The following is a 12,532-nucleotide window of genomic DNA, read 5'->3' as shown; positions in this document are numbered from 1 at the left end:
TTCATATGCCATTCTCATCCAGGTCTTTTTAGCATTTTAACATGGAACAGTATCTTAATCCACAGGAATGACTCTAAGGACAGAGGTCTTGGGTTCCTATTAATTCACTCATTACTGTGTTCTTCAAGCTTCTGATCACTGATTCAACAAATATTTACTGAGTGTTGACTATATGCCAGGCAATGAGCTAAAATTGGAAATGCAGCTGAGAACAAGGGGAACATGGTCTGGGCCCTCATTAAGCTGACTTGGAAACAGGCATCCCATCCAAATAGAGATGAGGTCCCTTCATGTGATGAGGGCTCTGATGGAGCAGCCTCTGACACTGTGGGAGGCTTCTAAGTCTTGGGACAGGCTATATGGGAGACTCTGACACAGTGTGTAGGTTTGATGCCTACTACCTAAGAGAGTGATGTCTTTCTTAATCTATAAATGAGGCCAGGTCTGCTCAGAAGAAACTAATTGGAAAAGGAGAAACAGTACTGGATTGGGAGTCAAACACCAAAAGTGGAGTCTCAGTTCTGCTTGAACAGTTATGTGTCTCTGGAGAATTCACTCAACTTCTCTGAGACTCAACTTCCTCCTCTGCAAAAAAACCAGGGCAGAATAGGTGATTTTTGTGGTCTTCATCAGCTTCATACTTTTATATCAAAGTGTTTTTCTAATATCTAAATTAACCCTTTCAAGTCTAAGGTCCAAAATACAGTTCTCTTTGAATATTTACAAAGGGTAAAGTTCATCATCTACCTATTTTTTTTCAGTGAAGTTATTTCTTGGCCACTGTTCATTGCTGTACCTGTAACTTTCTTGGAAAATCTGATGTATGGGCCTTGCTCAAGTGAGTGATAAGCCTGTGTTCTCTGTTGCTTTCCCACAGTCACTGAAGAAGAGTCTGATAACCAACCTGGAAAGCTTAACAAAGCCTGGTTCTTCCTGTCAGATGTCTTATTACGTCAGGATCAGAATGCCTAGATCCACTGCACACGGCAAATGTAATGAACCTAGACAGAGGGGGTAATGGGAAACATTAAAGGAAATAATAATTCTAAAACAGATAAGTACACATTGTCATGCAAACTTTCCTTATTGTCTGGCTTTAAAAAACATGATCCTAATAGAACCAAATTAAAATGACAACTTTTCTTAGGCCAATAATTATAAAAAATGAAAGGCACTCTAAATGTCATTTGAGCCAATGCCTGCACTTTAGAGATGAGGAAATTGAGGATCAGATAGGATAAAATGTTTTGGCCAAGAACCCACAGCTGGTTGGAAGCAGGCCAAGACCAGAATTCAGATTTTCTGATTCCCAGGCTCCGGGGTTCTTTGTCTCCCTTACCTTGCTACCTACCTGAGATTGTACCATTTGTCTTTAAGCGGTAGGTATTCCAAAGTGACCACAGTCTCTCTTGCAGTCTGTTCTGGTTCCTCACTTCTGGAGAGGAAGGAGGATTTCCTTATTCATCCTTAAATTTGCCACCAAGTCTTCAGATCATTCAGCACTCATTCTGTGGGTGGCTGGCCTCTGTTCCTGGCCTCTGGAAATCCCATTTCCTTTATTGTCTGTTTTCTTCATGGTCTAACAGTGCCCCTACTTTCAACCAAATGCATCCAAGTTCAACACAGAGCAAGAGTGCTGAAGAACCAGTTAGGAGAGTTGTTTCCCCACCATATGTTATTTTTTGTGTTTTCAGGCATCTCTTAAAATTTGGATGCCGTCTCTGTGGAACAAATGCCAGAGCCATGTGTAGAACCATGAAGGCCAGAGACAGTTCCCCGTGCCAGGTCGGTAATGCCTCTGGTTGCGTTGGGGCCTGGCCCAGCCCTTTTAACGTTCCCTTGCTCTTCAGAGGGCATGCTGAAAGACAGGCCTGGAAGGTGACCAGTTCCACAGCCTGAGCTACAGCACCTGTTTCCTCCTCTACCAGTGAATGGTCTACCCACAGGAGGGAAAATGAATGCTGTGCCAACTTTCTTTTCCGAGTATGAGGGACATAGGTTTTAATTAAAATGATATTTTGGAAATTCACCTTCATTTTCTCTGAGAGAGGAAATGTGCCCCTGTTCTGCATTCTCTTTAAGATGAATCAGCAAATACTTGGCACATACATTACAAGAAAAAAGTCAATAAACCACAACAAGAACAAGATAAATGGATGGTCATACTGACCCAAGTAGAACAAAGACTGTTTCAACCCCCACCCCCAACACATACTTACCTTCAGGAGTTTTTAACTATGTGAATGGCACTACATTAGCAGTTTTTGTGATATCTGAATTCCAAAATTAGGGTGGATTTACACATAGAAAATATAGTGCTATCTAAGCAAGAAGAGAAAAAGCAAGCAGTAATGTATCCTATGCCTGGTCTGACACAGTGCTTCCAAAGGCTAGGTCACCCACCTGTCAGTTATTTTAGGAAGAGAGATGCTGGCAGCAGCTGGGACTCTGCCATAAATAACCTGCCCACCAATGTTCTAACACTGAGCCCTTCTTGTCACATCTTCCTCTCTAAGAGAGCTTGATTTTGGACGTACTGCAGGTGACCAACGATGAAGGCTGCCATCTTCTTACCGCCCCTTCCACTCGCAAGCTGGCTGCTGGCTGCAAAGGACTTCCCACTGTTGCAGAGTCAAAGGCGCAGCAAATGCAAATAATCACCATGACTGTGGAGGCCACTGATAATCCATTAAATGATTAAACCCACTCATGTTTCAAAATCTTCCAGTAACTCACTACCATCAATTTTAACCTAAAAAATCCCAATGTTGGTTTCTGTAGCTCCCAAAGTTCCCAGCCTTCCCATGATTTGGCCTCCTGCCTCCTACAGCTGCGTTGGCTCCTTCTTGATTGTATCTGATTCTTGATCCACCAACCAATGGCTTTCCTATTACAGGAAGAGCTCAGCATCCTCCTCCTCCCCAAAGGCCTCCCTATCACACAAACTGGAAGACTCTTAACCTCGGATGTGCATTATACATAAGTGTGTACAGGTACGCATGCATTTTCTGTGCCATGGCCATTTGTAGGTAGGCTCACCTGCACAGTGCTAAAGAAAATTCAAGTCATTCAAAATCATGACATGAATGAATTTACCCTCAAGACTGGCATCAAAACGGCAACACAAACACACACCCTGATCCAAGTGATAGCTTCAGCTGCTGCCCTAAAGAGTCTTTCAAAAGTCAGCAAAAGAAGGTTCCTTCACAAGGAGGCTCAAGTATCTTTTATATATCTTACCTTTTTTTTTTGAGACATAATTGACATATAACATTAGTTTCAAGTATACAACATAATGATTTGATATTTGTATGTATTCCAAAATGACCACCACAAAACATCCATCACTACACAAAGTTACAAATTTTTTTTCTTTTGATGAGAACTTTTAAGATCTGTATTAGCAACTTTCAAATATACAATATAATATTAATAACTGAGCCACCATGATGTACAGTGTGTCCTCATGACTTAGTTATTTTATAACTGCAACTTTGTACCTCTGACCACCTTCAACCATTTCACCCACCACTCTGCCTCTGGCAACCACCAATCTGTTCTCTGTATAAGAGTTCAGTCTTTTTTTTTTTTAATTCCACATATAAGTGAGATCATAAGATATTTGTCTATCTCAGAAGTCTGATTTATTTCACTTAGCATAATGCCCTCTATACTAAATTGCTTAGCTCTCAGAGTTGCATAACTTTTGTTGCTAGAGCCCTTTCAGACACAAAAAAAGTGTCAGTGAACAACAATTTGGGGGCTTTGATTGACATTGTTTCTCCCAATATGGACATCTGCAGATAAAAGAACCACAGACAGAAATGTCTTTATATATGAGATCAAGCACCATTTTTACTCCACTTCTGTGGATAATAGTTAATCACTGTATACAAAATCTGCAATAAGATTCACATCATCTTTAAATTATCCTACTACAGAGTCTTGTCCTTAAGAGGGTACTCAATAAATGCTTGTTGAAGCAGCCATGGAGAATTTAGTTTGCAAGAAATCTAAGTGATTGTCAACAAGCTCAGCAGACCTCAGTGGGAACCTGTACTTGCTATCTGATTTCCCAATAGGAATTAAATATTCAACCTCACCTTGGCTTTCTTTTCTATAGATTTCAAGAAGATCTTAATGGCTTTGGAGTTTCAGGGTCAGCCTTTCCTTAAATTGCTTTTCTTTTATGCTGAGCATTTATAGCTTTAAAAGATACTAAGCATATTCACATAACCATTCTATTTGACTTTATAAGAAGAGAGTTATGGTCATGGAAGTTTTTTTTTTTTTTTCCTATTAACAGAATGTAAGGGAGGATTTTCTGATAATTGTCTAGTTAACTAAGGGTCAGTGAAATGGATTAAACATGCCATTGACTTTTGACATTGCAGAAACATGTATACTTCTGAACTGGTGTCCTACATCCTTTCCTTCTAGGAGCAAACAACTAATTTCCAAAACTGGTTTAAAGTAGTATTTAACAATGATAGTCATTATTTTTAGGCAGAATTTTTGATGTTGTTTTCAATTAGTTCAAGTTATGTTTATCTATTTCTTGAGTGGAAGATAAAACTCCATGAATGAGTAACAGTGATGAGTGTCAGTTAGTTTGAGCATTTATTTGGCAATCAAGTAAGAATCCCATGAAAATTTGTCATTAGACCATAAGCACCATATCCCGTTCCTGTGCTTCCAATGTCTCTTCCAGACACAGACACATGTGTTAATGGGCTTTTACATGACACTTGCGGAAAGGGTGGATCCATGGAGTGCTGGGCTTTTAGCAATTCAGGGAGGCAGAATGTAAATAGAATCGCCAGTTTGGCTGTACCTATTTAATAGTTTTGAGTAGCTGCTGTGAGAGTTGTACAGACCCACCAAGTGTAGAGGAGGCAGTGGGGACCGTGACCACATCCCTGTGTGACCTTCTGCCACATGCAGAACTCTTAATAGGCAGAAACCTCCAAGATAACTCTCCGCTTTGTGTCAGTCCTCCTGACCTCCATGAAGTAGAGGTCCTTGTGTCTACCTGAACAACAGAGATCACCGGCAGGACCAGGGCAGTTACTCAACTCAGTGCAGTTAAAAAGTCAGTTTACTGAAATATCCAGATCAGCAACTCACACTCCCACGCCACTGATTCTACTGAACTACACAAGGACAGTGTCTTTCTTATCCAAGACTGTACTTTAGCACCCAGTACAATGGCTGCCACAGAACAGGCATTCAGCAGATTTCAACTGGATGACTTGCACGAGCTGTTGGGTAGGAGTAAAGAAACTCCAGTATCTTATTTCCACAACTGCTAAAGTTCACAGCTGTCAGGCCCTTAAGCTCCAAGGTCAGCCCTGGAAGGGCAGCTGTTAGAGGCTGCAGCATTCACCCAGGCTTATGCTTAATCTTTGACCATTCCCTCTAAGCCCATTGCTGAATGGGGCTCCTTCTAATATCTTCCACGACATCAGTGTGGTCAGAATTGCCCAGCGCTTTCTGCTAAAGCTAGTGTTCTTTGGCTAATGCTGGAGTGTGTCTTGGCTTGGACTGATGTCTATGCCTAATGTGATAACGTGCTTAAATGCCGGCTCACGTTTTCTTTTCATCTTAATATTACTCAGAACTCTCTTGGGAGTTTACTCTTTTGTGACTGTGCAACAGCTAGTTGATTTTTCTCTCTTTCTACATTAGTGGTGAAAAGGAGATGTTTTCTCATTCACACCACTTAAGCCAGGAAAAAATACTCATTTTTGGTTGTGTATTAAAGTTACACTATTAGTACAAGTCTAGAAAAAATTTAAAGTCAAAATATGTCTCTAATATTATATGAAAGTATATGTGAGGAATTTATATGAGAAATACTATAGCACATCTACCTAGTGGTTAAGTCAGAGAACAGAAATCAGAGACCTATGCAGGACATCTATACATAATAGGATAGCTGGTGATCGCTGGCACATCAGCTAGCCTCCCTGTAACTTTTTGTTGCAAAGGTGACTAACCCTTTACTCATTCGTCTGGTTAGTAGACTAAGACTACCCCCTGCCCACCTGAGAGCTCTGCTCTGAAGAGATGCCATCGTTCTGCGCCCCAGCCCGTCAGGCTCTATGAAGACAGGAGCACGTCTGCCCTCCTGATTAGTGGGAACACAGCACCTGTTCCCTGGCCTGGTGCTCAAGGAATATCTGTTGAATCCGTTTAATGAATGCTTGCAATGCCAAATATGCCTGACAAATCTTTCCTTACTCTAGACAGAGTTACAAGTTTGTTCTACTCAAATAAGTTTGTTATGGATTCTGTAGGAAGGAAAACAGTATCAGTTCAACAGTCCCCTCACCCCTACCTCCGCCTTGGGGAATAAGGAAAAAAAATTTTTCGTAGTGTAAATAGGCAAATATAGACATTAAACATTATTAAAATTCAATTGTTCCTAATTGAGTTCAATAAAATTGTTTCTCACTTTAAAAATCAGAGAACGTTTCTTACTTACTTGGCAGTCACTTTCAACACTTCAGAATAAAGTACTGGATTGATACAAAGAATCTTAGAGAAACATATGGAAATTAAATAATTGAACACCGTCATAACAAACTGACTGACTTAAAGAAACTAGTGCCTATTCTTTTCCACACTGTGCTAATTTACTATTCTAATCACCTAGAGTGTGCATTCAACAAATATCATAGCTGCATGTGTCACAAGCTTCATTTTCCCCGACACTGACCTTGGATTTACCCTTCACCTTTCACTTACAGCTAATTAAATCCAGTGACATGTCCGTGAGTCACTCTTCACTGAAATATTTAGTGAGGGTCTTAAATTCCTTCATACTTGTTGTCCCAACCGCTATGCCTACTTCCCCATCATACATCTGCTTCAGTGTCACAATATTTTGTCAAAAAACTACCTCACTGCCATGGTAACATCATAAACCCTCCCTTGCCCTCCTCTTCAAGGAGTTTATAAAAATCCAGCTGTAAAAGTTGGCCATCGGCTGTGTAAGCTCGTTGTTTTATGTGTGGTAGTTAACCTCTTTTTCCCTTTCTTTCCTCACTGCTCAGACTCCTAAACCACTCATTTAAAAATATTTACAAAGTAATTTAACATTTATTTAGCCATCAAAGAGGAAACTGGAGTTGAGCTCAAGTTGACTTTTCTTACTACCATACTGCTTTCTAAGGTTAAAATTGTCACTTTTTTTTTTCTTTTTACCATCTGGGTGAGCTCAGCTGAAATCAGGAGTTCATTTTTCATCCCCCTCTCATTTCCGCTTGCTTGGAAGTCTTCACTTCCCTGAGTTCCTTTTGAATTCAGTGAGAGCCCCATATATAGGAAAAATACAGAAGCATTCATGGGAAAGGGGGCAGGCATGGGAGGAACAAATAATTCCAACACAGTTAATTGCCATTTTACTGGAACCCACTTAACTCCACTTGCAATGGGGTGAAGTTGTTCCTTTTATTATTTTTTTCAAAGAAGTTACCTAAGGTATCTGTTTCTCCATTATTCTTAACAGTTTTTTCTTTTCACTGGTTTGGGCACTTGTATGGAATTCCCATGTATCCTTATCCTAAATTTAGATAAGGTTGAGTGAGGTTATACCACTCACAGTACACAGAGTTGACAAAGGGACATCTCCTAAAGAAAGGAAGATTTTAAAGTTTTTTTTTTCTTAAATAAAATCAGATTTGTCAGGTAAAGAGAGAAAAATCCAAGAAACAGTCAACCAATATCTAGTGGACTTATTTTGAGTTAGTCTTTGAAAGCATATAAATATATAAGTACAGAAATGTTAATTATATGAGATTTGATAAGTTAGATGCCCTTGAGCAAAATTCAGTGGGAGGTTTTGATACAATTATCACTTAGGCTAGTATACTTCAGGACAAACACAGAATGTGTATAACTAAATAGTTCCTAGTGAAAGGAGCCTGAACGGTCAGAATTGCATCTCTAAGTCAACAGTGGAGGTGGGCTGCCTTTGGGCAAATATACACAGGGTCTATTCTGAGGTTGGCAAGCTAAGGTGTGTGTGTTCAAGATACATATGGAGTGATTCTCAGTGGAATGAACAAGCGGCCCAGGCACAGTCACAACACTGGTGAGGTCCATGAGCTTGTCTTGGAACGTTCCAAACTTCCATTACCCCTGTCTCTCTCCCTTGCTTATTAGCACAACACTCGATACCTAGAGTAGATGCTCAAAGTATGTATTCTTTGCAAATGACTTGATTTTACCCCTTTCATTTCTAATTAGTAATAATTAGTAATGTATTATCTCAGAACTGTATAATTACATCTAAAATCTAGACAGTTGCAGTATCTTGAAACTGTTCACCATAGCTCAATAAATGAACAACTCACCTCAGACTGAAAAAAAAATTCCCCTCTCCTACACTAGCAGTGTGTGGTAATAACATCAAGAGTCCTTAATCATAAAATGACAGAGTCTCAGAATGCTTGCAATAGAGATGGTTATCAGTTAACTTTAAAAGATTATTTTCATGCACTCTGCAGCTTGGAATTCCCCCCTTCCCCTGCCACCTTGATGTCAAGAGGAGCTATACATGTGGGTCAGCTCTGTAAAGGGCCACACAAGTTAATCTGAGATTACCCTGGAAATTCCCTCCTATGGGTGCGGTGGTACAGTGGAATGACAGGTGATTTTTATGGGGTAAATATGTTTCAATACAACAAACATTCTAAACAAGAAAAAAATTAGCACCAACACCATATTCTTCTCAAGGTCTGTTATATTTCAGGCAGAGGCAAGTGCATGGAGAAGTCAAGTCAACACTTTTGATCTACTGATAAAAAACTGAGAGTTTTCTGTGTATTAGTGGGATGAAGTTATGTGGGTGGATGAGCTCACATAGAAAGAATATGGAGTGAGAAAGGAAGATCAAGGTCAAAGTCTTAAGGAACTCCAGCATTTGACTGTTGGAGAGTAAAAGATAAGCTTGAAACTAGGTCTCCAAAAAGTGGTCAGAGGAGGAGGAGAAAAATTAGGAACACGTGTGGGTTGCAGAAACCCAGAAAAGGGTTTCAAGAAGATAAGTGTGACTAATACTCTTGAATTCTCATGTATGGTCAAGTAAAATAAACAAAGGAAAAAATTATTTAGCATATTATGGACTGAGGTTATGTTCCCCCAAATTCAAATGTGGAAGCCCTACTGCCCTATGCAATTGTTTTTGGAGAGAGAGCCTTTAAAGATATATTTAAAGTTAAATGAGTCACAAGGGCGGGGCCTTATCCAATATGCCTGGTGTCCTTGTAGGAAGAGGAAGAGACTCAGGGATGCATACACATAGAGTAAAGGCCATGTGAGGACACAGGGAGAAGGTGGCCAAGTATAAGCCATGCAGAGAGGCCTCAGGAGAAAACAAACTTGCTGGCACCTTGATGTTGGATTTTCAGCCTTCCAGAACTGTAAGAAAATACATTTCTGTTGTTTAAGCCACTTAGGTCTTTTGTTATGGCAGCCCTAGCAGACTAATACGAGCAACAATGGTCTTAAATGATCTATGATAAAGTTGTTTTGGGGAGAGATGGAGGTGAAAAACAGGAGATGAGTAAAGAGAGACAGGGATCAGAGCTAAATTTTCAAGAAATTTGAATGTGAAGAGAATAAGAGAGGGTGATAAGCTGGAGAAACGTGCGGTTTCTAAACTTCAACATTAGCAAATAATGAATGAGCTCATCTATGCAAAAGTCACATTAAAAACACAAAATATTTCTCTGATTAAAGAGCAGAATTAGAATATAGTCATAAGAGAAACAATAATAAAGGTGGTAAGTCAAGAACAGTATCACTTATTGAGCAATTTATATAAGCCAAGTTATGAGTGTTATGCTTTATAGATTTTATATAGTTTTATCTTCACAGCATAGTGCCTGCAATCTACCAGGTATTCAATACACATTTACTACTAAATAGATATTATTATTATTCCCAATTTACTGCCCATTTATATATGAGGAAATTAAGACTCACATAGTTTAAATAACTTATCCAAGGTTTATGTGGCTCTAAAGCCTAATCAATGATGTAGACATGTCCAAAGGAAAATGCTTTAATACAAAATGAGAGATCAGAAAGGCAAAAACTGAGTGTACTTTTATATTGCTGTCCAGGAGAAAGGATACAGGTCCGTGGCGCTATTGGCCTTGGAGAGCACAATCAGCTCTTGGAAAAAGGAGCAGGAGGCTCCAGGCTTCTGGTGATGAAGGCCATACCACCATTCACCCCCTACCCAGGATCTGGGGACCAGACTGTGAACCTTGTAGACTCCTATAAGAACTCCCAGGAAGAAGGAAAGCTATTGGAGGGTTTTAAGCAGAGGAATTTTACCATCTCATAAAAGTTTGCTAGGGCTGCCAAAACAAAATATCACAGACTGGGTGGTTTAAACCACAGAAATGTATTTTCTTACGGTTCTGGAGGCTGGAAGTCCAAAAGCAAGGTGCCAGCAGGGTTGGCTTCTCCTGAGACCTCTCTCCTTGGCTTGCAGATGGCTGCCTTCTTCCTGTGTCCTCACATGGTCATCCCACTGTGTACTGTCTTTGTCCTAATCTCTTCTCTTTAGAAGGGTGCCAATAATATCGGATTAGGGCCCACCCTCAGTTCTAAAATGAATTAAAATACTGAACTATAAAGACCCCATCTCTAAATACAGACATTTTTCGGAGGTAATGAGGCTTAGGGCTTCAACATATGAATTTTAGGGGGACACAATTTAGTTCATAACACCTCACATGTTTAACATGAACTGGGCTGCTGGGATGAGAACAGACTATGGAGCTGTAGGGACACAAGGATGCAAGAAGGGAGAGCAGTGGTGGTTGTTCAGTCTGAGGTGACAGCATAGCTGACGAGGTAATAAGAGTTTGCACTTGGGAAATATCTTAAGAGCTGAGCTGAAAGAAACTGCTTTTGAATTGAGTACAGACTACAAAAGAAAGAAGTTCAAGAAAATCTCCAGGGCTTTTGGCCTGAGTAGCTAGAAGGATGAAGTTGCCATTCCCAGAGATGGGCAGATTATGGAGCAAGTAGACTGAGGTGGGAGGATTAGGGATTCTGTTTAGGACATTAAGTCTGAGATGCCTATTGGACATCTAAATAAAGATGTCAAGCAGGTATTTGAACACGAGCCTGGAATTTGCAGTAGAGGTGTAGGCTGGAGAAAAATTTTGGAGTCATTACTATATATATATATATATATATATAGTGTTAAAAAAAAAACAAGAGGCTGTATGAAACTGCTGAGGGGAGTAGATAGAAAAAAAAAAAAGTCCAAGAGTTGAGTTCTGGAGCACAGCAATGATAAGAGGTCAAATGCATGAGGAAGAACAAGCAAGAGAGACAAAGAACGAATGGCCAGGGAGGTAAGAGGAAACCCAGTCTTGTGGTGCTTGGAAGCCAGGTGATGTCATTGTTTCTGGAGCAGAGGAAGTGTTTGCCAATTGCTATGGATAGTTCAGTAAGATGAAGACTGAGATCTGACCACTAGATTCAGCAATGTGGAGGTCTCTGGTGACTTTGAATACTTGTTTGCTTAATGTGAGTCATTGCTTAAGAGCTTAATCAACTCTGGGGCCCTTAAAAGTTGAGTTTGTGGATCAAACTGCAGAGGGCCCGATGCTAAGGAAAATGTAATCCTCATGGCCTGACTACATGTCCAGCTGCCCTCTCTAGGTACTCTGCTGCCTCTTTCCCATTCAAACCACAACAACTGCTCTGTGTCTCAAAGATAAGATTGGACATACAGACAACACAACTTGGTTTTTAAGGTCTCTGAAGTCTCAAGTTTTTATTTCTGTTGTCATTAAATGCTATTACAGTGCTTGGCACATAGCAGACAATCCATAAATACCAAATGAATGGATTAAAAATGAAAGTTGTTGGGTAAATAGATATTAACCAACAAATGATTAGTTTTCTTCCTCTACTCTGTGTTAATCCAAACCCTCCAACAAGAGACCCCAGGATGAGGTTTTCCAAAGGGAGATGTCTTTGGGAGAAAGATAGGGATGGAGGCAGAAGAGGCTGGAAGAGCCACCCTACCTTGGAGAAGAGAAGGAAGGTGAGTAGAAGCACCTTAGACTGCAGTGCAGTTTTAAGAAAGCACTGGCAAAGTTACTGGAGGAATCCTTGAGCCACAGATGCCCATCAGAAGAGTCTTCGTCTTCCAGGAAGGGGCCTGACTTGTAACTCTGTCTACCTCAATCACTGGCTGGGAGCAGCCCATGGTAAGCATGGCCTTGGTACCAAAGTGGTGGTGTATTTCTGAGTATGTAGCTGGGGCTGTTGGTCAATTACGTCACCTATAGCAAAGATCAGAGAGACATTTTTCAAAGCCACTTCCTATCCCATATTTATGTGTACCTTCCTACTCAATATTTTATATAAATGAGTGGATATAAATAAAATTCCAAAGGAAATTTGAAAAATTGTCTTTTTCAGAGTCTCTAGTCAACTACCCGAATATCCATAACATTACTCAGTTAAATAAGTCAACTAATGACAACAAACT

The 12,532-nt window shown here is 40.1% G+C and overlaps 1 protein-coding gene across 6 annotated transcripts in view; it reads right to left on the bottom strand.

Annotated features, from left to right (window-relative positions):
* HIVEP1 (HIVEP zinc finger 1) overlaps positions 1–3,279 on the bottom strand; it is a 248,786-nt gene extending 245,507 nt beyond the window's left edge. For 4 of the 6 annotated variants that reach the window (XM_074348102.1, XM_074348106.1, XM_074348104.1 and 1 more), the window contains exon 1: positions 905–3,091. The gene's annotated coding sequence lies outside the window, so the exon portion shown is untranslated. Of the gene's footprint in view, positions 1–904 lie in introns of all 6 variants that reach the window. The other 2 variants (XM_074348103.1, XM_074348113.1) reach the window with 2 other exon arrangements.
* Between the last annotated feature and the right edge of the window lie 9,253 nt (positions 3,280–12,532).

Source organism: Camelus bactrianus, chromosome 20 (assembly GCF_048773025.1).
Source record: "Camelus bactrianus isolate YW-2024 breed Bactrian camel chromosome 20, ASM4877302v1, whole genome shotgun sequence".
In the NCBI taxonomy this organism is placed as follows: Eukaryota; Metazoa; Chordata; class Mammalia; order Artiodactyla; family Camelidae; genus Camelus; species Camelus bactrianus.
Note: the sequence above shows the minus strand (reverse complement) of the source record. Positions and strands in the feature narration are given on the sequence as shown.